Source organism: Pinus tabuliformis, chromosome 4_2 (genome assembly GCF_031772625.1).
Source record: "Pinus tabuliformis cultivar Carrire ecotype Pingquan chromosome 4_2, CPIR1, whole genome shotgun sequence".
Taxonomy (NCBI): Eukaryota; Viridiplantae; Streptophyta; class Pinopsida; order Pinales; family Pinaceae; genus Pinus; species Pinus tabuliformis.
Window position 1 is genome coordinate 547,296,526 of NC_142304.1, and position 17,501 is coordinate 547,314,026.

Below are 17,501 nucleotides of genomic sequence, written 5' to 3' on the forward strand. Positions count from 1 at the left end.
ATAGTCATATACCATCCCTAAATGGTCTCTTCACGCAAGAAATGTCTCAAGTCCCAGTCCGTCCTCCCGATGAGCGCGAGTAATTCGGAGGGATATGACTGAAACCCAGGGGGCATGCGTCCTGGTCTGATTCGGCAGGAAAACTTTGGGTATAGGGTAGGTTTCCGCAGGAGAATATGACTAGTCTATACCCCGTCCATCGGTGGAAGAGGGGCTATTCTAGAATAAGATTCTTTTGTCAAAGTTATGTGAGTTGGTTGATCTCGCCACTCACCTTTGTCTATTTCGGTAGACATCGCCGAAGAAGTGTTTTGTTTGCTGTGTGAATAGAGCAATCTTTGGGTAACCTATAAGAGGTAGGCTTTTCCCGATAGAACAAATGTTTTGTCTGCAAATTGAGAGGTAACCTTGAAATCATATTTTATACCTGGGGGCATGCAAACCTTTTGGAGTGCAAGAAAAGGGTGACTATTTATTTTTTAAATTTTTAGGTCCTCCCTTTAAACCCATAGGCTAACCCTTTAAACTCGTCGGATTAGTCGTCACCTAACTTGCATAAAGAAAGGATGTGGGGCAAAAATCTAAAAGTCGCCATTTTATATGAGACATTCTTATCATATGACTGGATTAATCGAGCAGTTTTAGCGCATAGTTCAAGCTCGTTAAAAAATAAACATAAGATCGAGCAAATGTTTCCACCCGCGTTTAAGCTCGTTAAAAAATGAGCTATCCTCCAGTAAATAAGCACCGTGAATGAAGCATTTTCAGCCATTAAAGCCTTGGTCATGTTTGCACCGTCACCTCCACTTTTCCATTGGCCGATCATTCACCTCCATTTGATTGTTTACCCATTTTGAGGAACAGCTGCGAAGAGTGATTTCACTAGCCATCCTTGTAACACTGTCATGATTGGAGAATTCTGAACCTTACCTGGAATCAACTGCTACCCATTTTATCACTCGTTCCTCAAAAGACGAGTCTCCTTTAAGCTCTTTTCATCTGACTCGTAAAATATGAAAAGATTGCCGAGTTTTGGCCTTCCAGCTCGTTAAAGTGATAGGAAGTGCTATCCCTCCTCTAGATTTTAATCTTTTTGGACCTGAGGGATTATTGCACAAAAAGATCGAGCGCTTGTTTTGTTCGGCTCGTTAAAACTATCGAAAATTCATCCCTTCTGTATTGTTTTATACTTTTTCAGACTTAAGGGATTAGATGACGAAAAAGGAATTCCGGATTTATATTTACGTACCTTTTCAGACTCCCTAAAAAGGAAAAGGACCGAGTTATCTTTGTCGTTAGACTCGTTAAAAAGATTAATAGCGACAAACTTGTCTTTAGACGAGAACGAGTTTCACTATTGCTAGGCTCGTTAAAACATAGCAATGGGTTTGCCCGAAGGGAAAATTATAGAACAAGCATATGTTATCCTCCTCAAGCTTGACAAAAATAAAGAGGTACTGGTCAGAAATGACTGGGGAAACATTGGGAAGAAAATTCAAAGAAACTTTATTGGTAGCAAGTCGCTCTTGAACATGACACTTCCACTCTGTGCCAGAGTCGGGTTGGGTTGTTTCATTAACCGATCACATTACCATGGTCACGCCATACCATCCACATTTGGGGTAAATGCTACCGATCCATCACCTAAGTGTCGCCGACATGTTCAAGAGAAGTCATCCAGAGAAGTCACCCGTGTCCCATCCACTACCATACATTATACTCTTTCATGACCGCCACCCTGAACCGTATGTCACCAGATCATTTTCACCTCCATCAAAATCATTTGCTCCGTTCCGTGTCATTGATGTGGGATTCATTAAGGCCCTCCTTTGACAGATCGCTTCTTGTCGACATCAGCTCATTATCCAAGAAGTTGATCTAGGAACACCCCTTCAGTACTTTGAAGCTTGCATGCCTCAATGGCAAGTTTCTCACTTCCGGTGACAGGTATACATCAATGACCTTCGACCGAAAGATTTTGCGTGGTGTTCGACGCCAAGTCCTTTATTCACACCACGTGAATTGTACTGCAGTACCTTGAGGGTCATTATCATTATCGGTGATTCCTCTCGCGCTTGTTAACAATTTACATCATTGACTGGTAATCAAGCGATGTCTTTCCATGTTTGACTTCAAAACATTTCTCACATGGATCGACTTGTACTGAGAGTGAAGATCGGACGAGATTGAAGACCCCGGATCTAGTTTCATCCATCCGGGCTGCGATATATATTCAGGAAAAATAAAGACATTGAAATGTACAGAATTGCAGCATAGATAATCATCCTACCAAAAGGATGATGACTTCACTAGAATCATCAGTTTACCATCAGACGACTGTCTGTCCTATGTACATGAAAATGAATTTATAAAGCTGAGCATGGGAATGCCCGCCTCAGCTAGATCATGAAAACAGTATGAAAATAATGTATTGTATTGTATCTCATTACAGGTCTCCTCTCCAGCATTAGAAGAACTTCGGATCCTCCTAATAAATCATTTCACCCGATAAACGACCTCATACTTTAGGGGGCAATTGTTATAGACATTTTTGTGCCTTACAGGTATAAGCATGAAATGTCCATAAACCAAGGGATCCTAAGTCCCTAAAGGTGTTGTTCCAGCTCCTAAAGAAACAAGGTCAACAAATTACATCTTCTCCCAGAAGTTCTCCACCAGAAACTGCTCAAAACTAGTCAAAACAGGATCATTTCAAGTGCTCCACTAGCTGGCTGCGTTGCAAAGCACCCAAATACACTGGCTAGGTGCGTTGCAACGCACTTGAATGCACTACCAGGGTGCGTTGAGCGGGAAATGACAAGTGGCAGAGTCATTCAACGAGGTGGAGAGACAATGGAAGCTTCCAGAATCTTCTCCAATGACACTTGCCTCATTGAATTCGACCAGTGATGAGTAAGAGGCTCTCAGTCTCCAAGTGGAAGCAAGAACTGACAGAGAGAAGCCACTAATCAATTCAAGAGCTCACTCATCCTCTTTGCATACATCTATATATGGATCCCTCACCAAGAGATCCAGGGGCTGGAATTTTGTACATTGCAGAGAATTGCTGTTGGTTTTGTGATAGATATCAGAGTATTGGGTGATTTATGCTTTGTTGGAGGTGAAGAAGGGATTCTATGCTGGGAGGCTGATGCTGGATCAGGAATCATCGGTTGTAACTCCTCCTGGATCTTCTTGTTTTATCAATAAAACTACTTAAGTTTCTCCTACATGCTTGTATATCTGATGTGTGTTATATTTGTATGTTTAGCTTAAATCTGATCCTAAGCTTTTTATGAACATAAATCTATGTCTTTGTGTAGTTTCTCTCTTCTGTGAACTTGCAGGAACTTGGTGACGCTGGGCAAGTGAGGGAGCAGATCGGTGGAAGCTGGCAAAGAGAGGATAGGTTGGATCGAACAACTAGCACAAGACACAGGTCAGTTCATCTTAATCATCTTCGTTTATAGTTCTTAAAGGAGAATACAAGAGTAGTTTTCCTTGTTTGTTTCTGAGGTCACTGTCACAACCCAGTGGGATAGGGTCGTTCTGAATAGACACTTTTCTCGAAAACACTCACCTCCCTCTGTCTGTCTTCCCCCTCTCTCTCTATTCACCCTCCAACCTTATCACTATCTTCCTCCCTTTCTCCCTCTCTATCCTTATCTTCCCCCTTCCTTCCATCTCTCCTTCTTTGTCTCTCTATCTCACCCCAAAACATACACACACTCTCTCTATATCTCCCTTGTCACTCCCTCTCTCTCTCTCCATTGTTCTCTCTCTATGGCTTTCTTCTTGATTTTATCTCCATATCTCCCTTATCACTCCCTCTATCTTTCCACCTCTATCACTTTATGTCTTTGTTCTTCCCACCATATATATATATATATATATATATATATATAGAGTTAACATATATCATGATATATTAATATATATTATAATATGAAAAATTGAATATCATATTAAATTTGATATTTTATTAATCCAAAGTTATTAAATTTAATACTATTAATATTACATTCAATAATGTTTTTTATGGCATGATAACAAAAATTATAATAAAGCTACATTAAATTAATATCTTCAAATATTAGAACTTTGATGTCGAAATATTTATGTCTTTGAAGACTTTAATATATCCATAGGATATGGTTTTTCCCTTTAAAGATTTATTTTACAAATATTTAATCAAAACAAATATGAAAAGATTTTGGAGCAGCATTTAGATTCTTTGCGTTGAATTTATCTTTTTGCTTTGATTTAAGAGGTGTTATTAGCTTTAATAAATCCCAGTAAAGATGTTTAATATTTTACTTAATTTGGAATTTTAATGTAGTAAAAATGGTTGTTAAATGTAAATTTATGATTTAGATTCTTTGTGTTGAATTTATCTTTTTCCTTTGATTTAAGAGATGTTATTAGCTTTAGTAAATCTCAGTAAGATGTTTAATATTTTACCTAATTTGGAATTTTAATGTAATAAAAATAGTTGTTAAACGTAAATTTATGATCCATTCGCGTATATGATAAAGGAAATAGTAAATGCATGAGATAATTTATTATCCATCACAATTATATACAATATTACATAGTTATATTTTAATATTTAATCTTAGACCATTAATAATATTAAAAAATTATATATAATTTAAGATTATTATCCATTAGAATTATATACAATATTACATAGTTATATTTTAATATTTAATCTTAGACCATTAATAATATTAAAAAGTTACATATAATTTAAGATTCAGACTAATATTTTGGTGGAGATTGGTAAAAAATATTTTTATTTTTTTGAGGCTTGACATACTTAAAAAATTACATATAATTTAAGATTTAAACTAATATTTTGGTGGAAGTTAATTTTTTTTTTTTTTTTTTTAAGACACTATACTAGAATGTGGGGTTCGTCCCAATAAATTGAGACTAATTGGAACTAACTAATGATGAAAGTGAACTTGATTAATTAAACATAGTTATATGTGAAAGGATGGTATATGATGGACCATGAATTAAATGCATAAATTTAAATTAAACATATTTATGAATGGTTACAATTAAAAATAATTATCAATTTTAATATGGAAATTTATCTACACATGAAGGTACAACCACATCTCGCATCTGGCAATGTGCGATGTGAATATATGGTCATAATTAAGCTGTTCCTATGGAAAAATTTGCATCATCGGATTTGTTGTTGGACGATTGAAAATTTCTCAATTGTTGGATTCCACTGCTTAAATTGTCAACTGACTCTTGATTTAGGCTGCTGAACTTATTTTTCTAAGCTTTTGGTATCTTTTCATTCTTTTCCGTTAAAAGCATCTGGTTTTCTTGATAATTTTTTAGATTCATGCTGCATATTTCCCCCACATTATGTTAATAAGTATTTTTGTTCTGAACGAGTTCTACATCCCTTTAATCCATTTTGCAGTAATATTTGCTGGTTTCTGTCTCGACCATTTAGGTGTGGCTTTGATTCTGGTAAACTATGCCAGTTTAAGGCGCATGTGAAACATGTTCTTGCCATATTTGAAGCGTTGATTTAACTTTTTAACATTGTTTTCAGCTTCCAATACTGCAAAACTTGCACCTTTATTTCTTCTGTTATGGCTACATATTATGTTGTGAAACTGGATTATTGCGTATTTTTTCATATTGTAGTTATAGTTTACAACATCATCTCGTTGTTATATTTTTATCGCTTTTGTTTTGAGTTGTTCCATTCATAATAAAACAAAGCCTAAACAAAGCGTAGTAATCTTTAGATTCAAAAGCGTAAACAAAGCGTAGTAATCTTTAGTGAGCACGCTATCAATCACAGTGAAACCTACGTTCTTATACTCCGGAAGCAACTCAATGACATTGCCACGGTGTCATCGCGCGCATTCTTGAGTAGAATACAGACGATGCGGCCGCCAGTCTGCCGAGCTGCTGGTCAATCTATGGTACAGGTTTGTACAGTTTATATTATTTTATAATATATAGATAATTTATATTATTTTATAATATAATAATCTATTTTTGATCTCGGATACGAACGTCCAAAAATGATATACATGTGAATTATAGATTAAGAATAATATAACATCAAAGTTTCTGTGTGGCGAAGGGCAAGAAAGGAAGGGCAAGAAAGGAATCATCATTTTATGAAAAAGGAAAGAACAAAGTTTAAGGAATATTATTTTAGATACTTAAGTAATATAAACATGTAAATATTTTTAATATTATTTTGGGTTAAAAATTACTATACGGTAAAAATAGTTGTATTTTTTTTTATTATTTAATTTATTCAATGATATTAATGTTTAGTAAGAGTATGACAATTCTTTATTTTATATGGTAATTTTCTTTAAGTGAATTCATTGTTTTGTATGTTGTCTGAATCCTTCTTGATGTTGTTGAGTGGAAATGTGAAAATTCTCCGATCCTATATCCTTAGCTACATGTGAGAAAAATGGATGGCATTTATTTTATTTTATTTTTGTATTTATTTTATGTGATTCACAGAAAATGAGAGGCAAAAAGAAAATCTATGTGAAAACCAAGACCCCAAGATAATCACGCTCAATTTACACATTGAGAGTTGATACTATTGATAATGTGAAGGCAAAGATTCAGAAAAAGGAGGGGATTCCTCTAATTCAACAAAGATTGATCTTTGCAAGGAAGCAACTAGAAGATGGGAGGACTATGGCGGATTATAATATTCATAAGGATTCAACCTTATCTTCTCTTTAGGCTCTATGGTGGCATGCAGAGATTTGCGAAAACTATGGATTAGATGATCACATTGGAGGTTTAGAGCTAATGCAATTGATAATGTAAGTTTTCTAATCTTCGATTCACCGATACAACTTGATTTTTCACAAGAACAGTTTATGAAAACATAAAAAAAACACGTATAAGACTTTACCTAAGGCATGTGTTAATGATAATATCTAGTAAAGAATTCTAAAATATTTTCAAGATTAATTTATAGATTAGAAATTTTCTCAATTTAAATTACAGAACTAATTTATGAAAAAATCATCTATATGCATTAGAACAGAAGAGGTCAAAATTATAGCTATGAAGTAACTTTCTTATGTTCAATTTGAAATTGGATTTGATTTCCAATGGAGAAGGAAGTCTTCAGCAAAGACAACATGGGAGACTTTGGCAACAAACTATAAAGATATGACCATGGCCAAATTCAGATCTCTGAGACTTTGGCAACAAACTATAAAGATATGACCATGGCCAAATTCAGATCTCTACTTTTCATCTGATCTCAATAAAATCAATTTTAATTGAGATATCTAAATTGGCCTCTGTTTGAAGTTATAACATTCTATTTGACACCAAACACAATGTATCGAACAAAATTACAATGAGGACTAGGATGGAATCCAACCTCTTACCAGTTTTAATTGAGACATCTGAGTTGGCTTCTATTTGAAGTTACAACATTCTATTTGACCCCAAACACAATGTACCCAACAAAATTACAATTAGGACTAGAATAGAAGCCAACCTCCTACCTCCTATCATATCTATCTTGTAAGATCGTTGCTCAACCTAAAAGAGTAAAGAAAATTTGTCTTCGAATAATAATATAATCTGTTTCCCTATACATGTTGCTTATTGCATTGTAAATATGTATATTTTATAAATCCAACGAAAAGGAACTTGAGAGCCTTTCACGAATGAACTATGTTTGTAACACACAAAGATATTAGCTTTATTCTCACTCAAATAGTTTTTCCTGATTTTGGCCATAAAGGGGGAACAGGGCATTGGTAGAGGTGATGTCTAATAATTTTTTCCTAGTGGCTTATTGGAAATGCAATTTACATTTTCCAAGATTTTGGTATATTTTTGTTTTTATTGTTTTATTTTTGTTATGACTTTTTGTAAAAGAGATTGGATTTGTGTACCCACAAGGTAAAAGGATATTCAATATTTGAACCTCATAGACTTTGCCATACATCAGAATGTGAATGTAAAATCACAAGTGTTATCTCTACACTTATTTAAGTATAAAAATAGAAATAAGTGGAGGGAAAAATGACATCCTCAAATGTCATGAGTCATTGCAGGCATGTTCCTATATAGTTGATTAAAGAAAACCGTTCCAAACTTGGCAACATTAGGATTACATATCACAAGTGTCTTCATTTATGCTCTTCTTTCATATGCCTTAAAGGAAACAGTTCCAAAGTAGGAAACATTTAGATAACATATCACAATTGTGTTCATTTATTCTCTTTTTTCATATGCCTTAGGAGGTTCTCTTTACAACATCTAGTGGAAATTATAGTTTTAGATTTGAGAGAGGAAAGTGTCTCAAACAAACTTGTGATTATGGAGTTTTTGCTACATTTGATCAAGGTCATAATTTTAGAGTTGAGAGAGGAAACTGTGTGAAACAAACGTGTGATTATGGAGTGTTTGCTACATTTGATCAAACAAGTTGTGTGAGCTGATTGGATAAAACCCCAATAGAAGGATAACTTGAATGTGTTAGCACCATTCAAGAGATAGTTGAGTTGGACTATAGGTGTTTTAGATGATTGATCCTTAATATCACTGGTTATATTATTTTAATATAAGGAAATCTACTAGACATAACCCAGGTAATGAGTTTCGTCCCATTGAAAGGCAAAAACAAAATGCAAGCATCTTAGGCCAAAGCATTTGTGCTTCTACAACATTGTGAGTAGGTTCTCTCCCATCTTAGTGTTGTTGAGAAAACTAGTAGATTTCTTATTCCTTGTACAACCAAGGGAATCAAAACATTTAGAAAATTTACCTCTCACCATTATTTCATTGAGTCAAGAAGATGATGATGTAAATGTAAGTGTGAATTAAATTTCAGTGATGAAGCAGAATTAAGGGAATCAAAACATTTAGAAAATGTACCTCTTACAATTATTCCATTGAGTCAAGAAGATGATCATGTAAATGTAAGTGTGAATTAAATGTGAGTGATGAAGTAGAATTGAGAGTGTACTGATGTCATGTATTGATCATACTAAAAATTTTATCTCAATTTATAAGGCTTATGTGAGTAGAATTGTTTATAAAAATGTCTTAACGATCCATCACATGAAAGTATTATTTTTTGACTTGTTTCCAACCAACTAATGTCGTTCATCTTATAGTCTTGATGATGAACCAAATTAGTTGGTTTGAAATAGGTAGGCAAATAATACTTTCATGTGATGGATCTTGAAGACATTTTTCTAAACTAAATTTTTTTTTTAAGCACATATATATGGTGGTTTCATATGTTTTATTTCTATATTCTAATGAATAAGATTTACTAATTCATATGCTATATTTTAAAGGAAAAGTTGACCTTTCTAAATGAGAAGGAAGTTAAAGAGGTCATGGGAGAATGAGAATGAATATTTTTGGACAGTTGAAAGGGAATTTTTATTGAGATCTAGAAATCCTGCGAAGTTAATGGCAGGTAATGAAAAATATCAAAGATTTAGAAACAAAATCTTTATTTTTAAATCAAATGAACAAAAAAAAAATTGATCATGTCCATAGAAAATTAAGATTATCTTAACCTTAAAAGAAAAATATTGAGACTCCTTAGAATCAATGAGCCATATTAATTAATTTTCCCTTTAAACATGTAATGAACATCTAAAATCAATGTTAAGAGTTTCCCATGTGGAATATTTGTAAAGTAAGGAAAATAATTAGTGGAACTTATGGCACCCAAAATCAATAGTTATGTACTCATGTTAATTGTTGTTCATCTTGGAAAGTTTATGCATGTTTAAAAACATGATTATATCATTTTAATACATCATAGATACTAAGTTTGAGTTTGAATTTAAATTTGGATTCCATATAGGAAAAATAAGCTATCTAAAATTCAACACAAAAATTCAAGAGTATTCCTCTTACCACCACTAAAAATCTATTTTTTAATAAATTAAAAAAAATCAAAATTAACAATCTTAATATTCAAACTTACTCCTAAAAAAATTGTTTTCAATCACATTATGGAAGTTGTAAATAAAATTAGATATGGAGATTCGTAAAAAAAAAATCATCATTAATAGAAGTAAATGGAGATGCATGGAGGTGAATAAGATGAAATAAGGAGAAATCACTCGTTCTACATGAAAAAAATTGAAAAAAAAGAAGGACAAGTCTTACATCTTTTAGAATTTTTAGTTGGTCAATAATAAATAAGACTTTAAAAATAAGAAAAAAATACTTTAAAAATCACTACTCTTATTTATAAAATAACTCCAAAATAAATCACTATTCTAGTTTATAAAATAATTTACAGAAAATTTTCAATAGTGTGAAGATGACTTTTTCAATCCTTCACTTTGAAGTGAAAATTTAAATATCAAATTACTCTATTTCATTTTTATAATCTATTTTCCAAATTTTTTAATTAAAATATTCCTCTTCCCTTGCTTACTTCATTTCACTTTGAAAATAACTTCTTTACTGAACTCCTTTGTCCCTTCATTCTTCAATATTGTCCTACTCGAAATTATGTTGGAGCCATTGCACCTTTGTCTGACCCATGCATTGCCTAACAGTTTAAATTATGTTGGGGCCTTGAATATACTTTGTCTGACCCATACATTGTCTGACCGTTTAAATTATGTTGGGGCCTTGAATATACTTTGTGACCCCATACATTGTTTAACACTTTAAATTATGTTTGGGCCATTGAATACCATGAACGTCTTGCTCACGAAGTAGAGCATGCTCTGAATCTCGATTTTGTCGTGATGGAGGATAACCGGCTATGAAAATTAGAAATTGCGACAATTTTAACAAATTTATTCGGCGACCATTCTACCGAATTGAATTTTACAGAATTAGTAACATAATCGAATAGAACCGTTGAATTTCCGAATGCTTCAGCTGGACTGGGCTGAATTTGGTAATTATGATTTCAGTAAGGGCAGTTTACATTATTTTTTAATTTGTATTTAATAAATTTTAAGATTGATAAATGAATATAATGTAATGTAATGTAAGAGACTTCAATTTATTTTATATATAATTTTATTTAAAATCGCATCATAAAATTTGTTGTCAATCATATTGGTTGGTTCGAAACCCGTGATGTTTTATGTGATCTCCGTCGAAAAATGTTTTGTAGACTAAACTTTTTTAGCTAATCATTAGATCACGTCTATATATTATCTCATTAAATATTATATATATATTTTTATATAAGTTAAGAGTTGATAAAGATTATGTGAAATGAATTATTTTCAATTTTTCTTAATACATATTAAATACATTATTGAATAGAGATGAGTTGTGTAGTCTAGTCTAGTATAGTATATATATATATATATATATATATATATATATATATTAAGAATTGATGAGGGTTATGTGAAATGAACAATTTTCAAATTTTCTTAATACATATTAAATATATCATTGAATAGAGATGAGCTGTGTAGTCTAGTATGGTAGAGATGTGTAACATAATGTAATATAATGTCTTTTAAACATTGTGAGTTCCTGAAAATAAAATAAAACTATAACTACAAATATAAATAAATAATTTGAGCTCCATGTTCATGAGAACCCATGGAATTGTGAAATATAGCTTGTTCAAAGGAGGGCATTAAACTAGGGTAGATCCATTTTAACTCGGGATGCCAAGAGGCATGAAATCACCAACTGCCAAGAGAATCTCTTGATATAGATTGAAAAGAGAATTGATCCCTGCGTCCACTTAGTAGATATGGAGTACTTAAGATGGATCTATGCTAGTATGTACTTTCTTCAATAACAATCATGAAGTTGATATATAGGTATACACATATATATAGAAAGAACGGACATAAATCCATTGTAAAGCTTTCTATATAATACTTTAGAAATTAACTTGGCATAATCAAATGGCTTTGCCGCATCAAGAATGAAGTGATAGTATTTGTAGTCTCCAAAAAAAATTTGTTACTGATTTTAAATTAACAAAATATCTCATAGTAAATATAATATGAGATTTGTATATAAACATAAGACTAAATCAAATGACTTTGCAAGAAGCTTAATGAGGTGGATAATAATATGTCTTAGTAAAATCTATTATTCATTTTAAATTAACAAAAATATATAATACTACCTATGATATGAGATTTGTATGTAAACATAAAACTAGTATAATATACTAAGATAATAAATAAGTAACTCAATATGGAAATAGTTTTGAAAAAATTTACAATAATATGGCTGCTCCATATAAATAGGAATAGTGGTAAACCAAAACTAAAAATAACCATAACCCAAACCAAGTTATATTCAACTCATCTCTGTGAGATTTAAAAAAAAATATAAATTAAACCTCACTCCAATCAACTTATCTATATTTCAAAGTCATTATCTATAATAAAAATAAAAATAATTCATTCATGCAAATAAAATAAATCAAATCACTGCTCAGTAATTTGTTTATTTATAAAGAAAAAGTTGCTACCCCAAAGAACTTCTAAACCAGCCAGCAATATCGCCGTAGCGATATGAGAGATTTCTTAGGGTTATATTTAAATATAGATATTACATGCATTATTTGGTATCGATACTAAAAGCTGTACTGGTTACCCTTCTTGAATAGTAGTGTAGACGATGGAACATTGGCCACTGTATGCAACATTCCCAGCGACAGCATCGTTGCAGTATTCCGAGACGGAGTTGCCCAAGCTGAAAAGGCAGTCGGTGCATTGGGGAAAGAGCTAATCAGCCATATATTAGGTATTTAATGCCCTCAGAGCAGTATGCGACTTAATGCGATAACACGGCAGCGGGCAAATTCGGCATTAAATAATATTTACCCGCTCCCGTTATCGGGCTAAATAGCATACTGCTCTGAATACATTAAATACCCAATATATAGCTGGTTAGCTCCAACCAAAATTGGGTGCCGGAATCGCACATTGCTGACCAGAGAATGTGTCTCCGTCATCGAGCGTTGTCTCGTAGCTGTAACCATTCAAGGGCGTGTTTTGTTGGAGATCTAGGAGCAGGTTTCCGATTTCATCGAACCAAGGACTTCCGCTTGGGATTTACGCGGGGTTACAGGAACCAGATATTGGTCCACTCTGCGCGCCCACCACCCGAAGTAGTAACATTAGAGTAAAGCAAACGCAAATGCCCTCGTCGCCATGGCTCCCTCAAATCAAATAATATCACCTCTAACAATAATCTCCTCAAATGCCAATCAATCTGTGGCATTTAATCTGTTATTGTGCTTTTTATCAATCTGCTGAATCGCCCCCGTTTTATAGCCCTCTCGCTTGACGATTAGGGTGGTTTCGCGCCAGAAATGATTGCGACGTGTCAACGATGATGTGAAATGGAATAATGATTGTGACGTCTCACCGATTATGTGAAATGAAACAATAATTGTGACGTGTCAACGACGATGCTGGTTTCCCATTTTACAAGTTAGAATGATTTATATTCAAATTTCTTATTTCGTGAATTATGATGGAAAATTATGATTACGCTAGTGCAACATTACTGTAATTGGAATTTAACATTATAAAAGGGATGTATTTTATTTTATAAAGAAAATTATTTTTTTAATATCATTTTTATTTAATTATAATTAAAAAATTATGTATTTAAAAAATTATGCATTTGTCACATTTTACAAGTTAGGAGTGATTCATATTCAAATTCTTTATTATGTGAATTATGATTGAAAAATTATGATTACATTAGTGCAACCATATAACAGTCTTGAATTGGAATTTAACATTATAAAATGGATGTATTTTATTTTGTAAAGAAAACTATTTTTTTAATGTCATTTTTATTTAATTATAAATGAAAATTTATGCATTTGTCACATCTACAAGTTAGGAGTGGTTTATATTCAAATTCCTTATTTTGTGAATTATGATTGAAAAATTATGATTACATTACTGCAACAATTTAATAGCGTTGAATTGGAATTTAACATTATAAAATGTATGTATTTCAGTTTGTAAAAAAAACTATTTTTTTAATATCATTCTTATTCAATTGTAATTAAAAAATTATACATTTGTCACACCTTACAAGTTAGGAGTGATTCATATTCAAATTCCTTATTTTGTGAACTATGATTGAAAAATTATGATTACATTAGTGCAACCATATAAGAGTCTTGAATTGGAATTTAACATTATAAAATGGATGTATTTCATTTTGTAAATAAAACTATTTTTTAATATCATTCTTATTCAATTATAATTAGAAAATTATACATTTGTCACATCCTACAAGTTATGAGTGATTTATATTCAAATTCCTTATTTTGTGAACTATGATTGAAAAAATATGATTACATCAGTGCAATCATATAACAGCCTTGAATTAGAATTTAACATTATAAAATGGATGTATTTCATTTTGTAAAGAAAACTATTTTTTTAATATCATTCTTATTCAATTATAATTAAAAAGTTATACATTTGTCACACCTTACAAGTTAGGAGTGATTCATATTCAAATTCCTTATTTTGTGAATTATGATTGAAAAATTATGATTACATTAGTGCAACCATATAACACTCTATAAGCATGAATCCATAATAAGTATTAAAAAAGTAAAATCTAGCTAAATTATACCTTTAATATAAATTACTACTATCTTATTATTAATTTATATATGTGTCAAATATTTATACATTTAAATAACTATGAAATAAGATTTTTAACAATGGAGATTTACTCCTATTTTACCATGGAGATTCTTAATATGTACAGAGACTTTGTTACAATAGCATAGCTTTGTCAATACCACATGGCTAAAAAACCATAACTCACTTCATATGACACTTGCTCATATGACTTTTTTTAAATTAAAGGAAAAAAAGGACATAACCCCTTAGGAGATCAATCTAAACTTTTGATTTCTGTATACTACTATGAATACTAGAATATTCTGTGGAGGCAAAATCCATAGCAACCTAATAATTGTTAATAATTAAATTAAAATTAGGGAATCTTTGTTCCAAAATAGACATGCCTATCTCCTTAATGACCAATAAACATGGATAAAATCAAAATAATTAATAAGCCTTGGACTGTTGGAGGTTAAAGTTGTAGAGTATCCATGAGGTGATGCATGACAAAAAATCAAAGCTAAAGCTTAGCCCTTGCCACCAAATTCTGTTAGGAAAAGAAAAAATCCTCTCCTTTTTGGCAGGCTCCCTCCATAATCATCATTTTGTGAATATCTCCTTTCAAGGAAAAAAACATTAAAAGCCTTAAAGAAATAATTAGGAAAACAATGGAATTTCTCTCTTCAATAGCATATTTCCATGTTCTTCATGATTGATCTCAATAAAATATGGAATTATGTGCTAATGAAGGGTGTTAATTAAGATTCGGAGATTTAAAAATCAATCACAAAATCATAGGTTCTCTTATTCCTCGTAGATAAATGGATTGGCATTACACAATTATGAAAGACTGCATTATAAATCACTTATAAAATGACATGTAAAATTTGTTTTTTATTGGGTGAGTTTTGTAAGGAATATACCTACAAAATCCCTTTTTTGTTGTAGATAAGAGGACTCAAGAATATTTTTTGAAGATATAGACGTGTAATACACAAGTGATTAAATGCCACCCACACACAAACTTCTATATAAATACAAAATTCTTATTCTCCTTGGAAAAAAATAAACCTTAGATTCCTATGTCTAAAAAAAATACATCAAAATGACTAAATTACAACTTTGTTGTAAATTATTATTATTAATTTTAATGGAATAATAATAAATATTAGTTAAACATATATACATTTTATTATTATTATTTTTAATGAAAAAAGAATAAATAGGAGTTAAACATATTTACATTTAAGAAAAACATGTAATATGAAAACATTTTACCATGAAATAGTCATTGTTACAATATCATGGTTTACGAACATGTCCAAAAAGCCATTATATTTTCTTAGTTATTGAATTTAAATGAAAGGGCATAATTACTTTTGAGATAAATCTCAACATTTGATTTGTGACTACTACTAAGAATGTTTAAGAATATGCTATGGAGTTCAAAATCACTACCATCTATCTAATAATTAACACATCTATATAAACTAAATGGCCATACATATTACATTGCAAAAATGAATTTAAGAAATATGATAAAATCATAATAAATTAACTAAATTATAACTTTATTTTAAATTATTATTATTATATTAATTATAAAAATAATTAATATATGAGTTAAACATATAAATGTTTAAAAAAAATCATAACAAGATTATTAATGATGCACCACACTCTAATTACTAATACCACATGTTTAAAAAACTATAACTCGTGTTCATGTAACATTTTTTTAATTAATTAATTTAATTTAAAAAAAAAAAAAGGGAGTAACTACATTTCACTTAGATGTAAACCTTTGATCTATGATTACTACTAAAAATATTTTAGAACCACCCACCAAATAATCGTTGATAATTAAACTAAAATTATGGAATCCCTATTCCAAAATAGACCGCCTTCACAAAATTATTAATAACTAAATTATAATTTTGGAAGCTATTCTAAAATAAACACACCTTTTGGAATATCTGTTTTTGAGTAAGTCTTCTGAAATTCTAATTTAATTCTGAATAAATAATAGGAACATGGTGGGAATTTATGATGTGAATATTGAGTTATCAATAATCAATAAGTAGATGGTAGGAGTTTAACCTTTATGGAATATTCAAGAATATTATGAAATGGGCTACAATTTTTTTGGCATGTTGTACTAATAAATCATGGTATTGATAAACCATGGTATTATAATAAAATCTAATTACACATTAATAATATCCATGGTAAAGTCATGTTGAATTTTCATGGTTAAAAATATTATTACATTTTTTAATGCATATATATTTAACCCATAAATGTAATTTGTCTCTTATAAATTTCTAAATTTTGAACATCACATAATCATCTTTGGGCGATCTCCCATTACCTCAACGATTGGACCCAAGAGCTTTGTTTGCCGCGTTCATTTGTTCTGAGTAGGTTGCAATGCGTATGTGATTGGATGTCCATTAATGCCTTCCTAGCCAATTGGCTCTATCTTTTCACAATTGTAGAACAACATGAACCCAATTTCATGAAATTTCAAAGTCAGTTTCACGTGCTCAAGTCCCTTGTTTCCTCCCATATTACTCAGCTCGGCTAAGGCTCCCCTCTTTCCATTCTTGAAATTTCGAAGAAAAACCAACAAATGGAAGCACTAATCCTCATCATCTCTAATGTGATAGCATTTATATAAAAGAAATATTTGCTAGTCACTCACAATATTAGTTGCAAGGAGAAAATTATGCATGATAGCATTTTTTTCTCGGTGTTAAAAATTTCCATTATGGATGATTACACATTGCATATATGTAATTTATCTACCAAAATAATTGTCCAAGATGTTAAGTTCTTCTCTTACTCTTTCACAATTAAGAAAGAAAAAATACAAAGGTGTGTGATCCA